Raw genomic sequence first — 26,006 nt, forward strand, 5'->3', positions numbered from 1 at the left:
AAATCGCATTTTCTCGACGAGCTGAGCACGTTTTCTGAAATGTGCTCCTCCCGTCACTCTGGTTGGGTGCGCATAGTAAAAAGTGCTCTTGGCAGCTAGAGAGTGCCGCGTTGACCACTGCGCATGAAGAAATAACCACCTGCAACGTTTGGTTTAGGTTTTGGGTGCATTTTTAATTTTATTGCTTAAATCGCATTTTCTCGACGAGCTGAGCACGTTTTCTGAAATGTGCTCCTCCCGTCACTCTGGTTGGGTGCGCATAGTAAAAAGTGCTCTTGGCAGCTAGAGAGTGCCGCGTTGACCACTGCGCATGAAGAAATGACCATCTGCAACGTTTGGTTTAGGTTTTGGGTGCATTTTTAATTTTATTGCTTAAATCGCATTTTCTCGACGTGCTGAGCACGTTTTCTGGAATGTGCTCCTCCCGTCACTCTGGTTGGGTGCGCATAGTAAAAAGTGCTCTTGGCAGCTAGAGAGTGCCGCGTTGACCACTGCGCATGAAGAAATGACCATCTGCAACGTGTGGTTTAGGTTTTGGGTGCATTTTTAATTTTATTGCTTAAATCGCATTTTCTCGACGAGCTGAGCACGTTTTCTGAAATGTGCTCCTCCCGTCACTCTGGTTGGGTGCGCATAGTAAAATGTGCTCTTGGCAGCTAGAGAGTGCCGTGTTGACTGCTGCGCATGAATAAATAACCACCTGCAACTTTTGGTTTAGGTTTTAGGTGCATTTTTAATTTTATTGCTTAAATCGCATTTTCTCGACGAGCTGAGCACGTTTTCTGAAATGTGCTCCTCCCGTCACTCTGGTTGGGTGCGCATAGTAAAAAGTGCTCTTGGCAGCTAGAGAGTGCCGCGTTGACTGCTGCATATGAAGAAATAACCACCTGCAACGTTTGGTTTAGGTTTGAGGTGCATTTTTAATTTTATTGCTTAAATCGCATTTTCTCGACGAGCTGAGCACGTTTTCTGAAATGTGCTCCTCCCGTCACTCTGGTTGGGTGCACATAGTAAAAAGTGCTCTTGGCAGCTAGAGAGTGCCGCGTTGACCAATGCGCATGAAGAAATAACCACCTGCAACGTTTGGTTTAGGTTTTTAGGTGCATTTTTAATTTTATTGCTTAAATCGCATTTTCTCGACGAGCTGAGCACGTTTTCTGAAATGTGCTCCTCCCGTCACTCTGGTTGGGTGCGCATAGTAAAAAGTTCTCTTGGCAGCTAGAGAGTGCCGCGTTGACTGCTGCATATGAAGAAATGACCATCTGCAACGTTTGGTTTAGGTTTTGGGTGTATTTTTAATTTTATTGCTTAAATCTCATTTTCTCGAAGAGCTGAGCACGTTTTCTGAAATGTGCTCCTTCCGTCACTCTGGTTGGGTGCGCATAGTAAAAAGTGCTCTTGGCAGCTAGAGAGTGCCGCGTTGACCACTGCGCATGAAGAAATAACCACCTGCAACGTTTGGTTTAATGTTTTGGGTGCATTTTTAATTTTATTGCTTAAATCGCATTTTCTCGACGAGCTGAGCACGTTTTCTGAAACGTGCTCCTCCCGTCACTCTGGTTGGGTGCACATAGTAAAAAGTGCTCTTGGCAGCTAGAGAGTGCCGCGTTGACCAATGCGCATGAAGAAATAACCACCTGCAACGTTTGGTTTAGGTTTTTAGGTGCATTTTTAATTTTATTGCTTAAATCGCATTTTCTCGACGAGCTGAGCACGTTTTCTGAAATGTGCTCCTCCCGTCACTCTGGTTGGGTGCGCATAGTAAAAAGTGCTCTTGGCAGCTAGAGAGTGCCGCGTTGACTGCTGCATATGAAGAAATGACCATCTGCAACGTTTGGTTTAGGTTTTGGGTGTATTTTTAATTTTATTGCTTAAATCTCATTTTCTCGACGAGCTGAGCACGTTTTCTGAAATGTGCTCCTCCCGTCACTCTGGTTGGGTGCGCATAGTAAAAAGTGCTCTTGGCGGCTAGAGAGTGCCGCGTTGACCACTGCGCATGCAGAAATAACCACCTGCAACGTTTGGTTTAGGTTTTGGGTGCATTTTTAATTTTATTGCTTAAATCGCATTTTCTTGACGAGCTGAGCACGTTTTCTGAAATGTGCTCCTCCCGTCACTCTGGTTGGGTGCGCATAGTAAAAAGTGCTCTTGGCAGCTAGAGAGTGCCGCGTTGACCACTGCGCATGAAGAAATAACCCCCTGCAACGTTTGGTTTAGGTTTTGGGTGCATTTTTAATTTTATTGCTTAAATCGCATTTTCTCGACGAGCTGAGCACGTTTTCTGAAATGTGCTCCTCCCGTCACTCTGGTTGGGTGTGCATAGTAAAAAGTGCTCTTGGCAGCTAGAGAGTGCCGCGTTGACCACTGCGCATGAAGAAATGACCATCTGCAACGTTTGGTTTAGGTTTTAGGTGCATTTTTAATTTTATTGCTTAAATCGCATTTTCTGGACGAGCTGAGCACGTTTTCTGAAATGTGCTCCTCCCGTCACTCTGGTTGGGTGCGCATAGTAAAAAGTGCTCTTGGCAGCTAGAGAGTGCCGCGTTGACCACTGCGCATGAAGAAATAACCACCTGCAACGTTTGGTTTAGGTTTTGGGTGCATTTTTAATTTTATTGCTTAAATCGCATTTTCTCGACGAGCTGAGCACGTTTTATGAAATGTGCTCCTCCCGTCACTCTGGTTGGGTGCGCATAGTAAAAAGTGCTCTTGGCAGCTAGAGAGTGCCGCGTTGACCACTGCGCATGAAGAAATAACCACCTGCAACGTTTGGTTTAGGTTTTGGGTGCATTTTTAATTGTATTGCTTAAATCGTATTTTCTCGTCGAGCTGAGCACGTTTTCTGAAATGCGCTCCTCCCGTCACTCTGATTGGGTGTGCATCGTAAAAAGTGCTCTTGGCAGCTAGAGAGTGCCGCGTTGACCACTGCGCATGAAGAAATAACCACCTGCAACGTTTGGTTTAGGTTTTGGGTGCATTTTTAATTTTATTGCTTAAATCGCATTTTCTCGACGAGCTGAGCACGTTTTCTGAAATGTGCTCCTCCCGTCACTCTGGTTGGGTGCGCATAGTAAAAAGTGCTCTTGGCAGCTAGAGAGTGCCGCGTTGACCACTGCGCATGAAGAAATAACCACCTGCAACGTTTGGTTTAGGTTTTGGGTGCATTTTTAATTTTATTGCTTAAATCGCATTTTCTCGACGAGCTGAGCACGTTTTCTGAAATGTGCTCCTCCCGTCACTCTGGTTGGGTGCGCATAGTAAAAAGTGCTCTTGGCAGCTAGAGAGTGCCGCGTTGACCACTGCGCATGAAGAAATGACCATCTGCAACGTTTGGTTTAGGTTTTGGGTGCATTTTTAATTTTATTGCTTAAATCGCATTTTCTCGACGTGCTGAGCACGTTTTCTGGAATGTGCTCCTCCCGTCACTCTGGTTGGGTGCGCATAGTAAAAAGTGCTCTTGGCAGCTAGAGAGTGCCGCGTTGACCACTGCGCATGAAGAAATGACCATCTGCAACGTGTGGTTTAGGTTTTGGGTGCATTTTTAATTTTATTGCTTAAATCGCATTTTCTCGACGAGCTGAGCACGTTTTCTGAAATGTGCTCCTCCCGTCACTCTGGTTGGGTGCGCATAGTAAAATGTGCTCTTGGCAGCTAGAGAGTGCCGTGTTGACTGCTGCGCATGAATAAATAACCACCTGCAACTTTTGGTTTAGGTTTTAGGTGCATTTTTAATTTTATTGCTTAAATCGCATTTTCTCGACGAGCTGAGCACGTTTTCTGAAATGTGCTCCTCCCGTCACTCTGGTTGGGTGCGCATAGTAAAAAGTGCTCTTGGCAGCTAGAGAGTGCCGCGTTGACTGCTGCATATGAAGAAATAACCACCTGCAACGTTTGGTTTAGGTTTGAGGTGCATTTTTAATTTTATTGCTTAAATCGCATTTTCTCGACGAGCTGAGCACGTTTTCTGAAATGTGCTCCTCCCGTCACTCTGGTTGGGTGCGCATAGTAAAAAGTGCTCTTGGCAGCTACAGAGTGCCGCGTTGACTGCTGCGCATGAAGAAATAACCACCTGCAACGTTTGGTTTAGGTTTTAGGTGCATTTTTAATTTTATTGCTTAAATCGCATTTTCTCGACGAGCTGAGCACGTTTTCTGAAATGTGCTCCTCCCGTCACTCTGGTTGGGTGCGCATAGTAAAAAGTGCTCTTGGCAGCTAGAGAGTGCCGCGTTGACCACTGCACATGAAGAAATAACCACCTGCAACGTTTGGTTTAGGTTTTGGGTGCATTTTTAATTTTATTGCTTAAATCGCATTTTCTCGTCGAGCTGAGCACGTTTTCTGAAATGTGCTCCTCCCGTCACTCTGGTTGGGTGCGCATAGTAAAAAATGCTCTTGGCAGCTAGAGAGTGCCGCGTTGACCACTGCGCATGAAGAAATAACCACCTGCAACGTTTGGTTTAATGTTTTGGGTGCATTTTTAATTTTATTGCTTAAATCGCATTTTCTCGACGAGCTGAGCACGTTTTCTGAAATGTGCTCCTCCCGTCACTCTGGTTGGGTGCGCATAGTAAAAAGTGCTCTTGGCAGCTAGAGAGTGCCGCGTTGACCACTGCGCATGAAGAAATAACCACCTGCAACGTTTGGTTTAGGTTTTGGGTGCATTTTTAATTTTATTGCTTAAATCGCATTGTCTGGACGAGCTGAGCACGTTTTCTGAAATGTGCTCCTCCCGTCACTCTGGTTGGGTGTGCATAGTAAAAAGTGCTCTTGGCAGCTAGAGAGTGCCGCGTTGACCACTGCGCATGAAGAAATGACCATCTGCAACGTTTGGTTTAGGTTTTAGGTGCATTTTTAATTTTATTGCTTAAATCGCATTTTCTGGACGAGCTGAGCACGTTTTCTGAAATGTGCTCCTCCCGTCACTCTGGTTGGGTGCGCATAGTAAAAAGTGCTCTTGGCAGCTAAAGAGTGCCGCGTTGACCACTGCGCATGAAGAAATAACCACCTGCAACGTTTGGTTTAGGTTTTGGGTGCATTTTTAATTTTATTGCTTAAATTGCATTTTCTCGTCGAGCTGAGCACGTTTTCTAAAATGCGCTCCTCCCATCACTCTGGTTGGGTGTGCATAGTAAAAAGTGCTCTTGGCAGCTAGAGAGTGCCGCGTTGACCACTGCGCATGAAGAAATGACCATCTGCAACGTTTGGTTTAGGTTTTAGGTGCATTTTTAATTTTATTGCTTAAATCGCATTTTCTCGACGAGCTGAGCACGTTTTCTGAAATGTGCTCCTCCCGTCACTCTGGTTGGGTGCGCATAGTAAAAAGTGCTCTTGGCAGCTAGAGAGTGCCGCGTTGACCACTGCGCATGAAGAAATGACCATCTGCAACGTTTGGTTTGGGTTTTGGGTGCATTTTTAATTTTATTGCTTAAATCGCATTTTCTCGACGAGCTGAGCACGTTTTCTGGAATGTGCTCCTCCCGTCACTCTGGTTGGGTGCGCATAGTAAAAAGTGCTCTTGGCAGCTAGAGAGTGCCGCGTTGACCACTGCATATGAAGAAATAACCACCTGCAACGTTTGGTATAGATTTTAGGTGCATTTTTAATTTTATTGCTTAAATCGCATTTTCTCGACGAGCTGAGCACGTTTTCTGAAATGTGCTCCTCCCGTCACTCTGGGTGGGTGCGCATAGTAAAAAGTGCTCTTGGCAGCTAGAGAGTGCCGTGTTGACTGCTGCACATAAAGAAATAACCACCTGCAACTTTTGGTTTAGGTTTTAGGTGCATTTTTAATTTTATTGCTTAAATCGCATTTTCTCTACGAGCTGAGCACGTTTTCTGAAATGTGCTCCTCCCGTCACTCTGGGTGGGTGCGCATAGTAAAAAGTGCTCTTGGCAGCTAGAGAGTGCCGTGTTGACTGCTGCGCATGAAGAAATAACCACCTGCAACTTTTGGTTTAGGTTTTAGGTGCATTTTTAATTTTATTGCTTAAATCGCATTTTCTCGACGAGCTGAGCACGTTTTCTGAAATGCGCTCCTCCCGTCACTCTGGTTGGGTGCGCATAGTAAAAAGTGCTCTTGGCAGCTAGAGAGTGCCGCGTTGACCACTGCGCATGAAGAAATAACCACCTGCAACGTTTGGTTTAGGTTTTGGGTGCATTTTTAATTTTATTGCTTAAATCGCATTGTCTGGACGAGCTGAGCACGTTTTCTGAAATGTGCTCCTCCCGTCACTCTGGTTGGGTGCGCATAGTAAAAAGTGCTCTTGGCAGCTAGAGAGTGCCGCGTTGACCACTGCGCATGAAGAAATGACCATCTGCAACGTTTGGTTTAGGTTTTAGGTGCATTTTTAATTTTATTGCTTAAATCGCATTTTCTGGACGAGCTGAGCACGTTTTCTGAAATATGCTCCTCCCGTCACTCTGGTTGGGTGCGCATAGTAAAAAGTGCTCTTGGCAGCTAGAGAGTGCCGCGTTGACCACTGCGCATGAAGAAATAACCACCTGCAACGTTTGGTTTAGGTTTTGGGTGCATTTTTAATTTCATTGCTTAAATCGCATTTTCTAGACGAGCTGAGCACGTTTTATGAAATGTGCTCCTCCCGTCACTCTGGTTCGGTGCGCATAGTAAAAAGTGCTCTTGGCAGCTAGAGAGTGCCGCGTTGACCACTGCGCATGAAGAAATAACCACCTGCAACGTTTGGTTTAGGTTTTGGGTGCATTTTTTATTTTATTGCTTAAATCGTATTTTTCTCGTCGAGCTGAGCACGTTTTCTGAAATGCGCTCCTCCCGTCACTCTGGTTGGGTGTGCATCGTAAAAAGTGCTCTTGGCAGCTAGAGAGTGCCGCGTTGACCACTGCGCATGAAGAAATAACCACCTGCAACGTTTGGTTTAGGTTTTGGGTGCATTTTTAATTTTATTGCTTAAATCGCATTTTCTCGTCGAGCTGAGCACGTTTTCTGAAATGCGCTCCTCCCGTCACTCTGGTTGGGTGCGCATAGTAAAAAGTGCTCTTGGCAGCTAGAGAGTGCCGCGTTGACCACTGCGCATGAAGAAATAACCACCTGCAACGTTTGGTTTAGGTTTTGGGTGCATTTTTAATTTCATTGCTTAAATCGCATTTTCTCAACGAGCTGAGCACGTTTTCTAAAATGTGCTCCTCCTGTCACTCTGGTTGGGTGCGCATAGTAAAAAGTGCTCTTGGCAGCTAGAGAGTGCCGCGTTCACCACTGCACATGAAGAAATGACCATCTGCAACGTTTGGTTTAGGTTTTGGGTGCATTTTTAATTTTATTGCTTAAATCGCATTTTCTCGACGAGCTGAGCACGTTTTCTGGAATGTGCTCCTCCCGTCACTCTGGTTGGGTGCGCATAGTAAAAAGTGCTCTTGGCAGCTAGAGAGTGCCGCGTTGACCACTGCGCATGAAGAAATAACCACCTGCAACGTTTGGTTTAGGTTTTAGGTGCATTTTTAATTTTATTGCTTAAATCGCATTTTCTCGACGAGCTGAGCACGTTTTCTGGAATGTGCTCCTCCCGTCACTCTGGTTGGGTGCGCATAGTAAAAAGTGCTCTTGGCAGCTAGAGAGTGCCGCGTTCACCACTGCGCATGAAGAAATAACCACCTGCAACGTTTGGTTTAGGTTTTGGGTGCATTTTTAATTTTATTGCTTAAATTGCATTTTCTCGTCGAGCTGAGCACGTTTTCTAAAATGCGCTCCTCCCGTCACTCTGGTTGGGTGCGCATAGTAAAAAGTGCTCTTGGCAGCTAGAGAGTGCCGCGTTGACTGCTGCATATGAAGAAATAACCACCTGCAACGTTTGGTTTAGGTTTTAGGTGCATTTTTAATTTTATTGCTTAAATCTCATTTTCTCGACGAGCTGAGCACGTTTTCTGAAATGTGCTCCTGCCGTCACTCTGGTTGGGTGCGCATAGTAAAAAGTGCTCTTGGCAGCTAGAGAGTGCCGCGTTGACCACTGCGCATGAAGAAATAACCACCTGCAACGTTTGGTTTAGGTTTTGGGTGCATTTTTAATTTTATTGCTTAAATCGCATTTTCTCGACGAGCTGAGCACGTTTTCTGAAATGTGCTCCTCCCGTCACTCTGGTTGGGTGCGCATAGTAAAAAGTGCTCTTGGCAGCTAGAGAGTGCCGCGTTGACTGCTGCATATGAAGAAATAACCACCTGCAACGTTTGGTTTAGGTTTTAGGTGCATTTTTAATTTTATTGCTTAAATCTCATTTTCTCGACGAGCTGAGCACGTTTTCTGAAATGTGCTCCTGCCGTCACTCTGGTTGGGTGCGCATAGTAAAAAGTGCTCTTGGCAGCTAGAGAGTGCCGCGTTGACCACTGCGCATGAAGAAATAACCACCTGCAACGTTTGGTTTAGGTTTTGGGTGCATTTTTAATTTTATTGCTTAAATCGCATTTTCTCGACGAGCTGAGCACGTTTTCTGAAATGTGCTCCTGCCGTCACTCTGGTTGGGTGCGCATAGTAAAAAGTGCTCTTGGCAGCTAGAGAGTGCCGCGTTGACCACTGCGCATGAAGAAATAACCACCTGCAACGTTTGGTTTAGGTTTTAGGTGCATTTTTAATTTTATTGCTTAAATCGCATTTTCTCGACGAGCTGAGCACGTTTTCTGAAATGTGCTCCTCCCGTCACTCTGGTTGGATGCGCATAGTAAAAAGTGCTCTTGGCAGCTAGAGAGTGCCGCGTTGACCACTGCGCATGAAGAAATAACCACCTGCAACGTTTGGTTTAGGTTTTGGGTGCATTTTTAATTTTATTGCTTAAATTGCATTTTCTCGTCGAGCTGAGCACGTTTTCTGAAATGTGCTCCTCCCGTCACTCTGGTCGGGTGCGCATAGTAAAAAGTGTTCTTGGCAGCTAGAGAGTGCCGCGTTGACCACTGCGCATGAAGAAATGACCATCTGCAACGTTTGGTTTAGGTTTTGGGTGCATTTTTAATTTTATTGCTTAAATCGCATTTTCTCGACGAGCTGAACACGTTTTCTGAAATGTGCTCCTCCCGTCACTCTGGTTGGGTGCGCATAATAAAAATTGCTCTTGGCAGCTAGAGAGTGCCGCGTTTACCACTGCGCATGAAGAAATGACCATCTGCAACGTTTGGTTTAGGTTTTGGGTGCATTTTTAATTTGATTGCTTAAATCGCATTTTCTCGACGAGCTGAGCACGTTTTCTGAAATGTGCTCCTCCCGTCACTCTTGTTGGGTGCGCATAGCAAAAAGTGCTCTTGGCAGCTAGAGAGTGCCGCGTTGACCACTGCGCATGAAGAAATAACCACCTGCAACGTTTGGTTTAGGTTTTAGGTGCATTTTTAATTTTATTGCTTAAATCGCATTTTCTCGACGAGCTCAGCACGTTTTCTGAAATGTGCTCCTCCCGTCACTCTGGTTGGGTGCGCATAGTAAAAAGTGCTCTTGGCAGCTAGAGTGCCGCGTTAACCACTGCGCATGAAGAAATAACCACCTGTAACGTTTGGTTTAGGTTTTAGGTGCATTTTTAATTTTATTGCTTAAATAGCATTTTCTCGACGAGCTGAGCACGTTTTCTGAAATGTGCTCCTCCCGTCACTCTGGTTGGGTGCGCATAGTAAAAAGTGCTCTTGGCAGATAGAGAGTGCCGCGTTGACCACTGCGCATGAAGAAATAACCACCTGCAATGTTTGGTTTAGGTTTTAGGTGCATTTTTAATTTTATTGCTTAAATCGCATTTTCTCGACGAGCTGAGCACGTTTTTTGAAATGTGCTCCTCCCGTGACTCTGGTTGGGTGCGCATAGTAAAAAGTGCTCTTGGCAGCTAGAGAGTGCCGCGTTGACCACTGCGCATGAAGAAATAACCACCTGCAACGTTTGGTTTAGGTTTTGGGTGCATTTTTAATTTTATTGCTTGAATCGCATTTTCTCGACGAGCTGAGCACGTTTTCTGAAATGTGCTCCTCCCGTCACTCTGGTTGGGTGCGCATAGTAAAAAGTGCTCTTGGCAGCTAGAGAGTGCCGCGTTGACCACTGCGCATGAAGAAATAACCACCTGCAACGTTTGGTTTAGGTTTTGGGTGCATTTTTAATTTTATTGCTTAAATCGCATTTTCTCGTCGAGCTGAGCACGTTTTCTGAAATGTGCTCCTCCCGTCACTCTGGTCGGGTGCGCATAGTAAAAAGTGCTCTTGGCAGCTAGAGAGTGCCGCGTTGACCACTGCGCATGAAGAAATGACCATCTGCAACGTTTGGTTTAGGTTTTGGGTGCATTTTTAATTTTATTGCTTAAATCGCATTTTCTCGACGAGCTGAACACGTTTTCTGAATTGTGCTCCTCCCGTCACTCTGGTTGGGTGCGCATAGTAAAAAGTGCTCTTGGCAGCTAGAGAGTGCCGCGTTGACCACTGCGCATGAAGAAATAACCACCTGCAACGTTTGGTTTAGGTTTTGGGTGCATTTTTAATTTTATTGCTTGAATCGCATTTTCTCGACGAGCTGAGCACGTTTTCTGAAATGTGCTCCTCCCGTCACTCTGGTTGGGTGCGCATAGTAAAAAGTGCTCTTGGCAGCTAGAGAGTGCCGCGTTGACCACTGCGCATGAAGAAATAACCACCTGCAACGTTTGGTTTAGGTTTTAGGTGCATTTTTAATTTTATTGCTTAATTCGCATTTTCTCGACGAGCTGAGCACGTTTTCTGAAATGTGCTCCTCCCGTCACTCTGGTTGGGTGCGCATAGTAAAAAGTGCTCTTGGCAGCTAGAGAGTGCCGCGTTGACCACTGCGCATGAAGAAATAACCACCTGCAACGTTTAGTTTAGGTTTTAGGTGCATTTTTAATTTTATTGCTTAAATCGCATTTTCTCGACGAGCTGAGCACGTTTTCTGAAATGTGCTCCTCCCGTCACTCTGGTTGGGTGCGCATAGTAAAAAGTGCTCTTGGCAGCTAGAGAGTGCCGCGTTGACCACTGCGCATGAAGAAATAACCACGTGCAACGTTTGTTTTAGGTTTTGGGTGAATTTTTAATTTTATTGCTTAAATCGCATTTTCTCGTCGAGCTGAGCACGTTTTCAGAAATGTGCTCCTCCCGTCACTCTGGTTGGGTGTGCATAGTAATAAGTGCTCTTGGCAGCTAGAGAGTGCCGCGTTGACCACTGCGCATGAAGAAATGACCATCTGCAACGTTTGGTTTTTGTTTTATGTGCATTTTTAATTTGATTGCTTAAATCGCATTTTCTCGACGAGCCGAGCACGTTTTCTGAAATGTGCTCCTCCCGTCACTATGGTTGGGTGCGCATAGTAAAAAGTGCTCTTGGCAGCTAGAGAGTGCCGCGTTCACCACTGCGCATGAAGAAATAACCACCTGCAACGTTTGGTTTAGGTTTTAGGTGCATTTTTAATTTTATTGCTTAAATCGCATTTTCTCGACGAGCTGAGCACGTTTTCTGAAGTGTGCTCCTCCCGTCACTCTGGTAGGGTGCGCATAGTAAAAAGTGCTCTTGGCAGCTAGAGAGTGCCGCGTTGACCACTGCGCATGAAGAAATGACCATCTGCAACGTTTGGTTTAGGTTTTAGGTGCATTTTTAATTTTATTGCTTAAATCGCATTTTCTCGACGAGCTGAGCACGTTTTCTGAAATGTGCTCCTCCCGTCACTCTGGTTGGGTGCGCATAGTAAAAAGTGCTCTTGGCAGCTAGAGAGTGCCGCGTTGACCATTGCGCATGAAGAAATAACCACCTGCAACGTTTGGTTTAGGTTTTAGGTGCATTTTTAATTTCATTGCTTAAATCGCATTTTCTCGACGAGCTGAGCACGTTTTCTGAAATGTGCTCCTCCCGTGACTCTGGTTGGGTGCGCATAGTAAAAAGTGCTCTTGGCAGCTAGAGAGTGCCGCGTTGACCACTGCGCATGAAGAAATAACCACCTGCAACGTTTGGTTTAGGTTTTGGGTGCATTTTTAATTTTATTGCTTAAATCGCATTTTCTCGTCGAGCTGAGCACGTTTTCTGAAATGTGCTCCTCCCGTCACTCTGGTCGGGTGCGCATAGTAAAAAGTGTTCTTGGCAGCTAGAGAGTGCCGCGTTGACCACTGCGCATGAAGAAATGACCATCTGCAACGTTTGGTTTAGGTTTTGGGTGCATTTTTAATTTTATTGCTTAAATCGCATTTTCTCGACGAGCTGAACACGTTTTCTGAAATGTGCTCCTCCCGTCACTCTGGTTGGGTGCGCATAATAAAAAGTGCTCTTGGCAGCTAGAGAGGGCGGCGTTGACCACTGCGCATGAAGAAATGACCATCTGCAACGTTTGGTTTAGGTTTTAGGTGCATTTTTAATTTGATTGCTTAAATCGCATTTTCTCGACGAGCTGAGCACGTTTTCTGAAATGTGCTCCTCCCGTCACTCTGGTTGGGTGCGCATAGTAAAAAGTGCTCTTGGCAGCTAGAGAGTGCCGCGTTCACCACTGCGCATGAAGAAATAACCACCTGCAATGTTTGGTTTAGGTTTTAGGTGCATTTTTAATTTTATTGCTTAAATCGCATTTTCTCGACGAGCTGAGCACGTTTTTTGAAATGTGCTCCTCCCGTGACTCTGGTTGGGTGCGCATAGTAAAAAGTGCTCTTGGCAGCTAGAGAGTGCCGCGTTGACCACTGCGCATGAAGAAATAACCACCTGCAACGTTTGGTTTAGGTTTTGGGTGCATTTTTAATTTTATTGCTTAAATCGCATTTTCTCGACGAGCTGAGCACGTTTTCTGAAATGTGCTCCTCCCGTCACTCTGGTCGGGTGCGCATAGTAAAAAGTGCTCTTGGCAGCTAGAGAGTGCCGCGTTGACCACTGCGCATGAAGAAATGACCATCTGCAACGTTTGGTTTAGGTTTTGGGTGCATTTTTAATTTTATTGCTTAAATCGCATTTTCTCGACGAGCTGAACACGTTTTCTGAATTGTGCTCCTCCCGTCACTCTGGTTGGGTGCGCATAGTAAAAAGTGCTCTTGGCAGCTAGAGAGTGCCGCGTTGACCACTGCGCATGAAGAAATAACCACCTGCAACGTTTGGTTTAGGTTTTGGGTGCATTTTTAATTTTATTGCTTGAATCGCATTTTCTCGACGAGCTGAGCACGTTTTCTGAAATGTGCTCCTCCCGTCACTCTGGTTGGGTGCGCATAGTAAAAAGTGCTCTTGGCAGCTAGAGAGTGCCGCGTTGACCACTGCGCATGAAGAAATAACCACCTGCAACGTTTGGTTTAGGTTTTAGGTGCATTTTTAATTTTATTGCTTAATTCGCATTTTCTCGACGAGCTGAGCACGTTTTCTGAAATGTGCTCCTCCCGTCACTCTGGTTGGGTGCGCATAGTAAAAAGTGCTCTTGGCAGCTAGAGAGTGCCGCGTTGACCACTGCGCATGAAGAAATAACCACCTGCAACGTTTAGTTTAGGTTTTAGGTGCATTTTTAATTTTATTGCTTAAATCGCATTTTCTCGACGAGCTGAGCACGTTTTCTGAAATGTGCTCCTCCCGTCACTCTGGTTGGGTGCGCATAGTAAAAAGTGCTCTTGGCAGCTAGAGAGTGCCGCGTTGACCACTGCGCATGAAGAAATAACCACGTGCAACGTTTGTTTTAGGTTTTGGGTGAATTTTTAATTTTATTGCTTAAATCGCATTTTCTCGTCGAGCTGAGCACGTTTTCAGAAATGTGCTCCTCCCGTCACTCTGGTTGGGTGTGCATAGTAATAAGTGCTCTTGGCAGCTAGAGAGTGCCGCGTTGACCACTGCGCATGAAGAAATGACCATCTGCAACGTTTGGTTTTTGTTTTATGTGCATTTTTAATTTGATTGCTTAAATCGCATTTTCTCGACGAGCCGAGCACGTTTTCTGAAATGTGCTCCTCCCGTCACTATGGTTGGGTGCGCATAGTAAAAAGTGCTCTTGGCAGCTAGAGAGTGCCGCGTTCACCACTGCGCATGAAGAAATAACCACCTGCAACGTTTGGTTTAGGTTTTAGGTGCATTTTTAATTTTATTGCTTAAATCGCATTTTCTCGACGAGCTGAGCACGTTTTCTGAAGTGTGCTCCTCCCGTCACTCTGGTAGGGTGCGCATAGTAAAAAGTGCTCTTGGCAGCTAGAGAGTGCCGCGTTGACCACTGCGCATGAAGAAATGACCATCTGCAACGTTTGGTTTAGGTTTTAGGTGCATTTTTAATTTTATTGCTTAAATCGCATTTTCTCGACGAGCTGAGCACGTTTTCTGAAATGTGCTCCTCCCGTCACTCTGGTTGGGTGCGCATAGTAAAAAGTGCTCTTGGCAGCTAGAGAGTGCCGCGTTGACCATTGCGCATGAAGAAATAACCACCTGCAACGTTTGGTTTAGGTTTTAGGTGCATTTTTAATTTCATTGCTTAAATCGCATTTTCTCGACGAGCTGAGCACGTTTTCTGAAATGTGCTCCTCCCGTGACTCTGGTTGGGTGCGCATAGTAAAAAGTGCTCTTGGCAGCTAGAGAGTGCCGCGTTGACCACTGCGCATGAAGAAATAACCACCTGCAACGTTTGGTTTAGGTTTTGGGTGCATTTTTAATTTTATTGCTTAAATCGCATTTTCTCGTCGAGCTGAGCACGTTTTCTGAAATGTGCTCCTCCCGTCACTCTGGTCGGGTGCGCATAGTAAAAAGTGTTCTTGGCAGCTAGAGAGTGCCGCGTTGACCACTGCGCATGAAGAAATGACCATCTGCAACGTTTGGTTTAGGTTTTGGGTGCATTTTTAATTTTATTGCTTAAATCGCATTTTCTCGACGAGCTGAACACGTTTTCTGAAATGTGCTCCTCCCGTCACTCTGGTTGGGTGCGCATAATAAAAAGTGCTCTTGGCAGCTAGAGAGGGCGGCGTTGACCACTGCGCATGAAGAAATGACCATCTGCAACGTTTGGTTTAGGTTTTAGGTGCATTTTTAATTTGATTGCTTAAATCGCATTTTCTCGACGAGCTGAGCACGTTTTCTGAAATGTGCTCCTCCCGTCACTCTGGTTGGGTGCGCATAGTAAAAAGTGCTCTTGGCAGCTAGAGAGTGCCGCGTTCACCACTGCGCATGAAGAAATAACCACCTGCAATGTTTGGTTTAGGTTTTAGGTGCATTTTTAATTTTATTGCTTAAATCGCATTTTCTCGACGAGCTGAGCACGTTTTTTGAAATGTGCTCCTCCCGTGACTCTGGTTGGGTGCGCATAGTAAAAAGTGCTCTTGGCAGCTAGAGAGTGCCGCGTTGACCACTGCGCATGAAGAAATAACCACCTGCAACGTTTGGTTTAGGTTTTGGGTGCATTTTTAATTTTATTGCTTAAATCGCATTTTCTCGACGAGCTGAGCACGTTTTCTGAAATGTGCTCCTCCCGTCACTCTGGTTGGGTGCGCATAGTAAAAAGTACTCTTGGCAACTAGAGAGTGCCGCGTTGACCACTGCGCATGAAGAAATGACCATTTGCAACGTTTGGTTCAGGTTTTAGGTGCATTTTTAATTTTATTGCTTAAATTGCATTTTCTCGACGAGCTGAGCACGTTTTCTGAAATGTGCTCCTCCCGTCACTCTGGTTGGGTGCGCATAGTAAAAAGTGCTCTCGGCAGCTAGAGAGTGCCGCGTTGACAGCTGCGCATGAAGAAATAACCACCTGCAACGTTTGGTTTAGGTTTTAGGTGCATTTTTAATTTTATTGCTTAAATCGCATTTTCTCGACGAGCTGAGCACGTTTTCTGAAATGTGCTCCTCCCGTCACTCTGGTAGGGTGCGCATAGTAAAAAGTGCTCTCTGCAGCTAGAGAGTGCCGCGTTGACCACTGCGCATGAAGAAATAACAACCTGCAACGTTTGGTTTAGGTTTTGGGTGCATTTTTAATTTTATTGCTTAAATCGCATTTTCTGGACGAGCTGAGCACGTTTTCTGAAATGTGCTCCTCCCGTCACTCTGGTTGGATGCGCATAGTAAAAAGTGCTCTTGGCAGCTAGAGAGTGCCGCGTTGACCACTGCGCATGAAGAAATAACCACCTGCAACGTTTGGTTTAGGTTTTGGGTGAATTTTTAATTTTATTGCTTAAATCGCATTTTCTCGACGAGCTGAGCACGTTTTCTGAAATGTGCTCCTCCCGTCACTCTGGTTGGGTGCGCATAGTAATAAGTGCTCTTGGCAGCTAGAGAGTGCCGCGTTGACCACTGCGCATGAAGAAATGACCATCTGCAACGTTTGGTTTTTGTTTTATGTGCATTTTTAATTTGATTGCTTAAATCGCATTTTCTCGACGAGCTGAGCACGTTTTCTGAAATGTGCTCCTCCCGTCACTCTGGTTGGGTGCGCATAGTAAAAAGTGCTCTTGGCAGCTAGAGAGTGCCGCGTTGACCATTGCGCATGAAGAAATAACCACCTGCAACGTTTGGTTTAGGTTTTAGGTGCATTTTTAATTTCATTGCTTAAATCGCATTTTCTCGACGAGCTAAGCACGTTTTCTGAAATGTGCTCCTCCCGTCACTCTGGTTGGGTGCGCATAGTAAAAAGTGGTCTTGGCAGCTAGAGAGTGCCGCGTTGACCACTGCGCAAGAAGAAATGACCATCTGCAACGTTTGGTTTAGGTTTTGGGTGCATTTTTAATTTTATTGCTTAAATCGCATTTTCTCGTCGAGCTGAGCACGTTTTCTGAAATGTGCTCCTCCCGTCACTCTGGTAGGGTGCGCATAGTAAAAAGTGCTCTCTGCAGCTAGAGAGTGCCGCGTTGACCACTGCGCATGAAGAAATAACCACCTGCAACGTTTGGTTTAGGTTTTAGGTGCATTTTTAATTTTATTGCTTAAATCGCATTTTCTCGACGAGCTGAGCACGTTTTCTGAAATGTGCTCCTCCCGTCACTCTGGTTGGATGCGCATAGTAAAAAGTGCTCTTGGCAGCTAGAGAGTGCCGCGTTGACCACTGCGCATGAAGAAATAACCACCTGCAACGTTTGGTTTAGGTTTTGGGTGCATTTTTAATTTTATTGCTTAAATTGCATTTTCTCGTCGAGCTGAGCACGTTTTCTGAAATGTGCTCCTCCCGTCACTCTGGTCGGGTGCGCATAGTAAAAAGTGTTCTTGGCAGCTAGAGAGTGCCGCGTTGACCACTGCGCATGAAGAAATGACCATCTGCAACGTTTGGTTTAGGTTTTGGGTGCATTTTTAATTTTATTGCTTAAATCGCATTTTCTCGACGAGCTGAACACGTTTTCTGAAATGTGCTCCTCCCGTCACTCTGGTTGGGTGCGCATAATAAAAATTGCTCTTGGCAGCTAGAGAGTGCCGCGTTTACCACTGCGCATGAAGAAATGACCATCTGCAACGTTTGGTTTAGGTTTTGGGTGCATTTTTAATTTGATTGCTTAAATCGCATTTTCTCGACGAGCTGAGCACGTTTTCTGAAATGTGCTCCTCCCGTCACTCTTGTTGGGTGCGCATAGCAAAAAGTGCTCTTGGCAGCTAGAGAGTGCCGCGTTGACCACTGCGCATGAAGAAATAACCACCTGCAACGTTTGGTTTAGGTTTTAGGTGCATTTTTAATTTTATTGCTTAAATCGCATTTTCTCGACGAGCTCAGCACGTTTTCTGAAATGTGCTCCTCCCGTCACTCTGGTTGGGTGCGCATAGTAAAAAGTGCTCTTGGCAGCTAGAGTGCCGCGTTAACCACTGCGCATGAAGAAATAACCACCTGTAACGTTTGGTTTAGGTTTTAGGTGCATTTTTAATTTTATTGCTTAAATAGCATTTTCTCGACGAGCTGAGCACGTTTTCTGAAATGTGCTCCTCCCGTCACTCTGGTTGGGTGCGCATAGTAAAAAGTGCTCTTGGCAGATAGAGAGTGCCGCGTTGACCACTGCGCATGAAGAAATAACCACCTGCAATGTTTGGTTTAGGTTTTAGGTGCATTTTTAATTTTATTGCTTAAATCGCATTTTCTCGACGAGCTGAGCACGTTTTTTGAAATGTGCTCCTCCCGTGACTCTGGTTGGGTGCGCATAGTAAAAAGTGCTCTTGGCAGCTAGAGAGTGCCGCGTTGACCACTGCGCATGAAGAAATAACCACCTGCAACGTTTGGTTTAGGTTTTGGGTGCATTTTTAATTTTATTGCTTGAATCGCATTTTCTCGACGAGCTGAGCACGTTTTCTGAAATGTGCTCCTCCCGTCACTCTGGTTGGGTGCGCATAGTAAAAAGTGCTCTTGGCAGCTAGAGAGTGCCGCGTTGACCACTGCGCATGAAGAAATGACCATCTGCAACGTTTGGTTTAGGTTTTAGGTGCATTTTTAATTTGATTGCTTAAATCGCATTTTCTCGACGAGCTGAGCACGTTTTCTGAAATGTGCACCTCCCGTCACTCTTGTTGGGTGCGCATAGCAAAAAGTGCTCTTGGCAGCTAGAGAGTGCCGCGTTGACCACTGCGCATGAAGAAATAACCACCTGCAACGTTTGGTTTAGGTTTTAGGTGCATTTTTAATTTTATTGCTTAAATCGCATTTTCTCGACGAGCTCAGCACGTTTTCTGAAATGTGCTCCTCCCGTCACTCTGGTTGGGTGCGCATAGTAAAAAGTGCTCTTGGCAGCTAGAGAGTGCCGCGTTGACCACTGCGCATGAAGAAATGACCATCTGCAACGTTTGGTTTAGGTTTTAGGTGCATTTTTAATTTTATTGCTTAAATCGCATTTTCTCGACGAGCTGAGCACGTTTTCTGAAATGTGCTCCTCCCGTCACTCTGGTTGGGTGCGCATAGTAAAAAGTGCTCTTGGCAGCTAGAGAGTGCCGCGTTGACCACTGCGCATGAAGAAATGACCATCTGCAACGTTTGGTTTAGGTTTTAGGTGCATTTTTAATTTTATTGCTTAAATCGCATTTTCTCGACGAGCTGAGCACGTTTTCTGAAATGTGCTCCTCCCGTCACTCTGGTTGGGTGCGCATAGTAAAAAGTGCTCTTGGCAGCTAGAGAGTGCCGCGTTGACCACTGCGCATGAAGAAATAACCACCTGCAACGTTTGGTTTAGGTTTTAGGTGCATTTTTAATTTTATTGCTTAAATCGCATTTTCTCGACGAGCTGAGCACGTTTTCTGAAATGTGCTCCTCCCGTCACTCTGGTTGGGTGCACATAGTAAAAAGTGCTCTTGGCAGCTAGAGAGTGCCGCGTTGACCACTGCGCATGAAGAAATAACCACCTGCAACGTTTGGTTTAGGTTTTATGTGCATTTTTAATTTTATTGCTTAAATTGCATTTTCTCGACGAGCTGAGCACGTTTTCTGAAATGTGCTCCTCCCGTCACTCTGGTTGGGTGCGCATAGTAAAAAGTGCTCTTGGCAGCTAGAGAGTGCCGCGTTGACCACTGCGCATGAAGAAATAACCACTTGCAACGTTTGGTTTAGGTTTTAGGTGCATTTTTAATTTTATTGCTTAAATCGCATTTTCTCGACGAGCTGAGCACGTTTTCTGGAATGTGCTCCTCCCGTCACTCTGGTTGGGTGCGCATAGTAAAAAGTGCTCTTGGCAGCTAGAGAGTGCCGCGTTGACCACTGCATTTGAAGAAATAACCACCTGCAACGTTTGGTTTAGGTTTTGGGTGCATTTTTAATTTTATTGCTTAAATCGCATTGTCTCGACGAGCTGAGAACGTTTTCTGAAATGTGCTCCTCCCGTCACTCTGGGTGGGTGCGCATAGTAAAAAGTGCTCTTGGCAGCTAGAGAGTGCCTTGTTGACCACTGCGCATGAAGAAATAACCATCTGCAACGTTTGGTTTAGGTTTTGGGTGCATTTTTAATTTTATTGCTTAAATCGCATTTTCTCGACGAGCTGAGCACGTTTTCTGGAATGTGCTCCTCCCGTCACTCTGGTTGGGTGCGCATAGTAAAAAGTGCTCTTGGCAGCTAGAGAATGCCGCGTTGACCACTGCGCATGAAGAAATAACTACCTGCAACGTTTGGTTTAGGTTTTAGATGCAATTTTAATTGTATTGCTTAAATCGCATTTTCTCGACGAGCTGAGCACGTTTTCTGAAATGTGCTCCTCCCGTCACTCTGGTTGGGTGCACATAGTAAAAAGTCCTCTTGGCAGCTAGAGAGTGCCGCGTTGACCACTGCGCATGAAGAAATAACCATCTGCAACGTTTGGTTTAGGTTTTAGGTGCATTTTTAATTTTATTGCTTAAATCGCATTTTCTGGACGAGCTGAGCACGTTTTCTTAAATGTGCTCCTCCCGTCACTCTGGTTGGGTGCGCATAGTAAAAAGTGCTCTTGGCAGCTAGAGAGTGCCGCGTTGACCACTGCGCATGAAGAAATAACCACCTGCAACGTTTGGTTTAGGTTTTGGGTGCATTTTTAATTTTATTGCTTAAATTGCATTTACTCGACGAGCTGAGCACGTTTTCTGAAATGTGCTCCTCCCGTCACTCTGGTTGGGTGCGCATAGTAAAAAGTGCTCTTGGCAGCTAGAGAGTGCCGCGTTGACCACTGCGCATGAAGAAATGACCATCTGCAACGTTTGGTTTAGGTTTTAGGTGCATTTTTAATTTTATTGCTTAAATCGCATTTTCTGGATGAGCTGAGCACGTTTTCTGAAATGTGCTCCTCCCGTCACTCTGGTTGGGTGCGCATAGTAAAAAGTGCTCTTGGCAGCTAGAGAGTGCCGCGTTGACCACTGCGCATGAAGAAATAACCACCTGCAACGTTTGGTTTAGGTTTTGGGTGCATTTTTAATTTTTATTGCTTAAATTGCATTTACTCGACGAGCTGAGCACGTTTTCTGAAATGTGCTCCTCCCGTCACTCTGGTTGGGTGCGCATAGTAAAAAGTGCTCTTGGCAGCTAGAGAGTGCCGCGTTGACTGCTGCGCACGAAGAAATAACCACCTGCAACGTTTGGTTTAGGTTTTAGGTGCATTTTTAATTTTATTGCTTAAATCGCATTTTCTCGACGAGCTGAGCACGTTTTCTGAAATGTGCTCCTCCCGTCACTCTGGTTGGGTGCGCATAGTAAAAAGTGCTCTTGGCAGCTAGAGAGTGCCGCGTTGACCACTGCGCATGAAGAAATAACCACCTGCAACGTTTGGTTTAGGTTTTAGGTGCATTTTTAATTTTATTGCTTAAATCGCATTTTCTCGACGAGCTGAGCACGTTTTCTGAAATGTGCTCCTCCCGTCACTCTGGTTGGGTGCGCATAGTAAAAAATGCTCTTGGCAGCTAGAGAGTGCCGCGTTGACCACTGCGCATGAAGAAATAACCACCTGCAACGTTTGGTTTAATGTTTTGGGTGCATTTTTAATTTTATTGCTTAAATCGCATTTTCTCGACGAGCTGAGCACGTTTTCTGAAATGTGCTCCTCCCGTCACTCTGGTTGGGTGCACATAGTAAAAAGTGCTCTTGGCAGCTAGAGAGTGCCGCGTTGACCAATGCGCATGAAGAAATAACCACCTGCAACGTTTGGTTTAGGTTTTTAGGTGCATTTTTAATTTTATTGCTTAAATCGCATTATCTCGACGAGCTGAGCACGTTTTCTGAAATGTGCTCCTCCCGTCACTCTGGTTGGGTGTGCATAGTAAAAAGTGCTCTTGGCAGTTAGAGAGTGCTGCGTTGACCACTGCGCATGAAGAAATGACCATCTGCAACGTTTGGTTTAGGTTTTAGGTGCATTTTTAATTTTATTGCTTAAATCGCATTTTCTGGACGAGCTGAGCACGTTTTCTGAAATGTGCTCCTCCCGTCACTCTGGTTGGGTGTGCATAGTAAAAAGTGCTCTTGGCAGCTAGAGAGTGCCGCGTTGACCACTGCGCATGAAGAAATAACCACCTGCAACGATCGGTTTAGGTTTTGGGTGCATTTTTAATTTTATTGCTTAAATCGCATTTTCTCGACGAGCTGAGCACGTTTTCTGAAATGTGCTCCTCCCGTCACTCTGGTTGGGTGCGCATAGTAAAAAGTGCTCTTGGCAGCTAGAGAGTGAGTGCCGCGTTGACCACTGCGCATGAAGAAATAACCACCTGCAACGTTTAGTTTAGGTTTTGGGTGCATTTTTAATTTTATTGCTTAAATCGCATTGTCTGGACGAGCTGAGCACGTTTTCTGAAATGTGCTCCTCCCGTCACTCTGGTTGGGTGTGCATAGTAAAAAGTGCTCTTGGCAGCTAGAGAGTGCCGCGTTGACCACTGCGCATGAAGAAATGACCATCTGCAACGTTTGGTTTAGGTTTTAGGTGCATTTTTAATTTTATTGCTTAAATCACATTTTCTGGACGAGCTGAGCACGTTTTCTGAAATGTGCTCCTCCCGTCACTCTGGTTGGGTGCGCATAGTAAAAAGTGCTCTTGGCAGCTAGAGAGTGCCGCGTTGACCACTGCGCATGAAGAAATGACCATCTGCAACGTTTGGTTTAGGTTTTAGGTGCATTTTTAATTTTATTGCTTAAATCGCATTTTCTGGACGAGCTGAGCACGTTTTCTGAAATGTGCTCCTCCCGTCACTCTGGTTGGGTGTGCATCGTAAAAAGTGCTCTTGGCAGCTAGAGAGTGCCGCATTGACCACTGCGCATGAAGAAATAACCACCTGCAACGTTTGGTTTAGGTTTTGGGTGCATTTTTAATTGTATTGCTTAAATCGCATTTTCTCGTCGAGCTGAGCACGTTTTCTGAAATGCGCTCCTCCCGTCACTCTGGTTGGGTGCGCATAGTAAAAAGTGCTCTTGGCAGCTAGAGAGTGCCGCGTTGACCACTGCGCATGAAGAAATAACCACCTGCAACGTTTGGTTTAGGTTTTGGGTGCATTTTTAATTGTATTGCTTAAATCGCATTTTCTCAACGAGCTGAGCACGTTTTCTGAAATGTGCTCCTCCTGTCACTCTGATTGGGTGGGCATAGTAAAAAGTGCTCTTGGCAGCTAGAGAGTGCCGCGTTCACCACTGCACATGAAGAAATGACCATCTGCAACGTTTGGTTTAGGTTTTGGGTGCATTTTTAATTTTATTGCTTAAATCGCATTTTCTCGACGAGCTGAGCACGTTTTCTGGAATGCGCTCCTCCCGTCACTCTGGTTGGGTGTGCATAGTAAAAAGTGCTCTTGGCAGCTAGAGAGCGCCGCGTTGACCACTGCACATAAAGAAATGACCATCTGCAACGTTTGGTTTAGGTTTTGGGTGCATTTTTAATTTTATTGCTTAAATCGCATTTTCTCGACGAGCTGAGCACGTTTTCTGGAATGTGCTCCTCCCGTCACTCTGGTTGGGTGTGTATAGTAAAAAGTGCTCTTGGCAGCTAGAGAGTGCCGCGTTGACAACTGCGCATGAAGAAATGACCATCTGCAGCGTTTGGTTTAGGTTTTAGGTGCATTTTTAATTTTATTGCTTAAATCGCATTTTCTCGACGAGCTGAGCACGTTTTCTGAAATGTGCTCCTCCCGTCACTCTGGTTGGGTGCGCATAGTAAAAAGTGCTCTTGGCAGCTAGAGAGTGCCGCGTTGACTGCTGCGCATGAAGAAATAACCACTTGCAACTTTTGGTTTAGGTTTTAGGTGCATTTTTAATTTTATTGCTTAAATCGCATTTTCTGGACGAGCTGAGCACGCTTTCTGAAATGTGCTCCTCCCGTCACTCTGGTTGGGTGCGCATAGTAAAAAGTGCTCTTGGCAGCTAAAGACTGCCGCGTTGACCACTGCGCATGAAGAAATAACCACCTGCAACGTTTGGTTTAGGTTTTGGGTGCATTTTTAATTTTATTGCTTAAATCGCATTTTCTCAACGAGCTGAGCACGTTTTCTGAAATGTGCTCCTCCTGCCACTCTGGTTGGGTGCGCATAGTAAAAAGTGCTCTTGGCAGCTAGAGAGTGCCGCGTTGACCACTGCGCATGAAGAAATGACCATCTGCAACGTTTGGTTTAGGTTTTAGGTGCATTTTTAATTTTATTGCTTAAATCGCATTTTCTGGACGAGCTGAGCACGTTTTCTGAAATGTGCTCCTCCCGTCACTCTGGTTGGGTGGGCATAGTAAAAAGTGCTCTTGGCAGCTAGAGAGTGCCGCGTTCACCACTGCGCATGAAGAAATAACCACCTGCAACGTTTGGTTTAGGTTTTGGGTGCATTTTTAATTTTATTGCTTAAATCGCATTTACTCGACGAGCTGAGCACGTTTTCTGAAATGTGCTCCTCCCGTCACTCTGGTTGGGTGCGCATAGTAAAAAGTGCTCTTGGCAGCTAGAGAGTGCCGCGTTGACTGCTGCGCACGAAGAAATAACCACCTGCAACGTTTGGTTTAGGTTTTAGGTGCATTTTTAATTTTATTGCTTAAATCGCATTTTCTCGACGAGCTGAGCACGTTTTCTGAAATGTGCTCCTCCCGTCACTCTTGTTGGGTGCGCATAGTAAAAAGTGCTCTTGGCAGCTAGAGAGTGCCGCGTTGACCACTGCACATGAAGAAATAACCACCTGCAACGTTTGGTTTAGGTTTTAGGTGCATTTTTAATTTTATTGCTTAAATCGCATTTTCTCGACGAGCTGAGCACGTTTTCTGAAATGTGCTCCTCCCGTCACTCTGGTTGGGTGCGCATAGTAAAAAGAGCTCTTGGCAGCTAGAGAGTGCCGCGTTGACCACTGCGCATGAAGAAATAACCACCTGCAACGTTTCGTTTAGGTTTTGGGTGCATTTTTAATTTTATTGCTTAAATCGCATTTTCTGGACAAGCTGAGCACGTTTTCTGAAATGTGCTCCTCCCGTCACTCTGGTTGGGTGCGCATAGTAAAAAGTGCTCTTGGCAGGTAGAGAGTGCCGCGTTGACCACTGCGCATGGAGAAATGACCATCTGCAACGTTTGGTTTAGGTTTTAGGTGCATTTTTAATTTTATTGCTTAAATCGCATTTTCTCGACGAGCTGAGCACGTTTTCTGAAATGTGCTCCTCCCGTCACTCTGGTTGGGTGCGCATAGTAAAAAGTACTCTTGGCAACTAGAGAGTGCCGCGTTGACCACTGCGCATGAAGAAATGACCATTTGCAACGTTTGGTTTAGGTTTTACTTGCATTTTTAATTTTATTGCTTAAATTGCATTTTCTCGACGAGCTGAGCACGTTTTCTGAAATGTGCTCCTCCCGTCACTCTGGTTGGGTGCGCATAGTAAAAAGTGCTCTCGGCATTTAGAGAGTGCCGCGTTGACAGCTGCGCATGAAGAAATAACCACCTGCAACGTTTGGTTTAGGTTTTAGGTGCATTTTTAATTTTATTGCTTAAATCGCATTTTCTCGACGAGCTGAGCACGTTTTCTGAAATGTGCTCCTCCCGTCACTCTGGTAGGGTGCGCATAGTAAAAAGTGCTCTCTGCAGCTAGAGAGTGCCGCGTTGACCACTGCGCATGAAGAAATAACAACCTGCAACGTTTGGTTTAGGTTTTGGGTGCATTTTTAATTTTATTGCTTAAATCGCATTTTCTGGACGAGCTGAGCACGTTTTCTGAAATGTGCTCCTCCCGTCACTCTGGTTGGATGCGCATAGTAAAAAGTGCTCTTGGCAGCTAGAGAGTGCCGCGTTTACCACTGCGCATGAAGAAATAACCACCTGCAACGTTTGGTTTAGGTTTTGGGTGCATTTTTAAGTTTATTGCTTAAATCGCATTTTCTCGACGAGCTGAGCACGTTTTCTGAAATGTGCTCCTCCCGTCACTCTGGTTGGGTGCGCATAGTAAAAAGTGCTCTTGGCAGCTAGAGAGTGCCGCGTTGACCACTGCGCATGAAGAAATAACCACCCGCAACGTTTGGTTTAGGTTTTAGGTGCATTTTTAATTTTATTGCTTAAATCGCATTTTCTCGACGAGCTGAGCACGTTTTCTGAAATGTGCTCCTCCCGTCACTCTGGTTGGGTGCGCATAGTAAAAAGTGCTCTTGGCAGCTAGAGAGTGCCGCGTTGACCACTGCGCATGAAGAAATAACCACGTGCAACGTTTGTTTTAGGTTTTGGGTGAATTTTTAATTTTATTGCTTAAATC

The sequence above is a fragment of the Syngnathus scovelli genome, chromosome 20 (genome assembly GCF_024217435.2).
Source record: "Syngnathus scovelli strain Florida chromosome 20, RoL_Ssco_1.2, whole genome shotgun sequence".
NCBI classification, from domain to species: domain Eukaryota; kingdom Metazoa; phylum Chordata; class Actinopteri; order Syngnathiformes; family Syngnathidae; genus Syngnathus; species Syngnathus scovelli.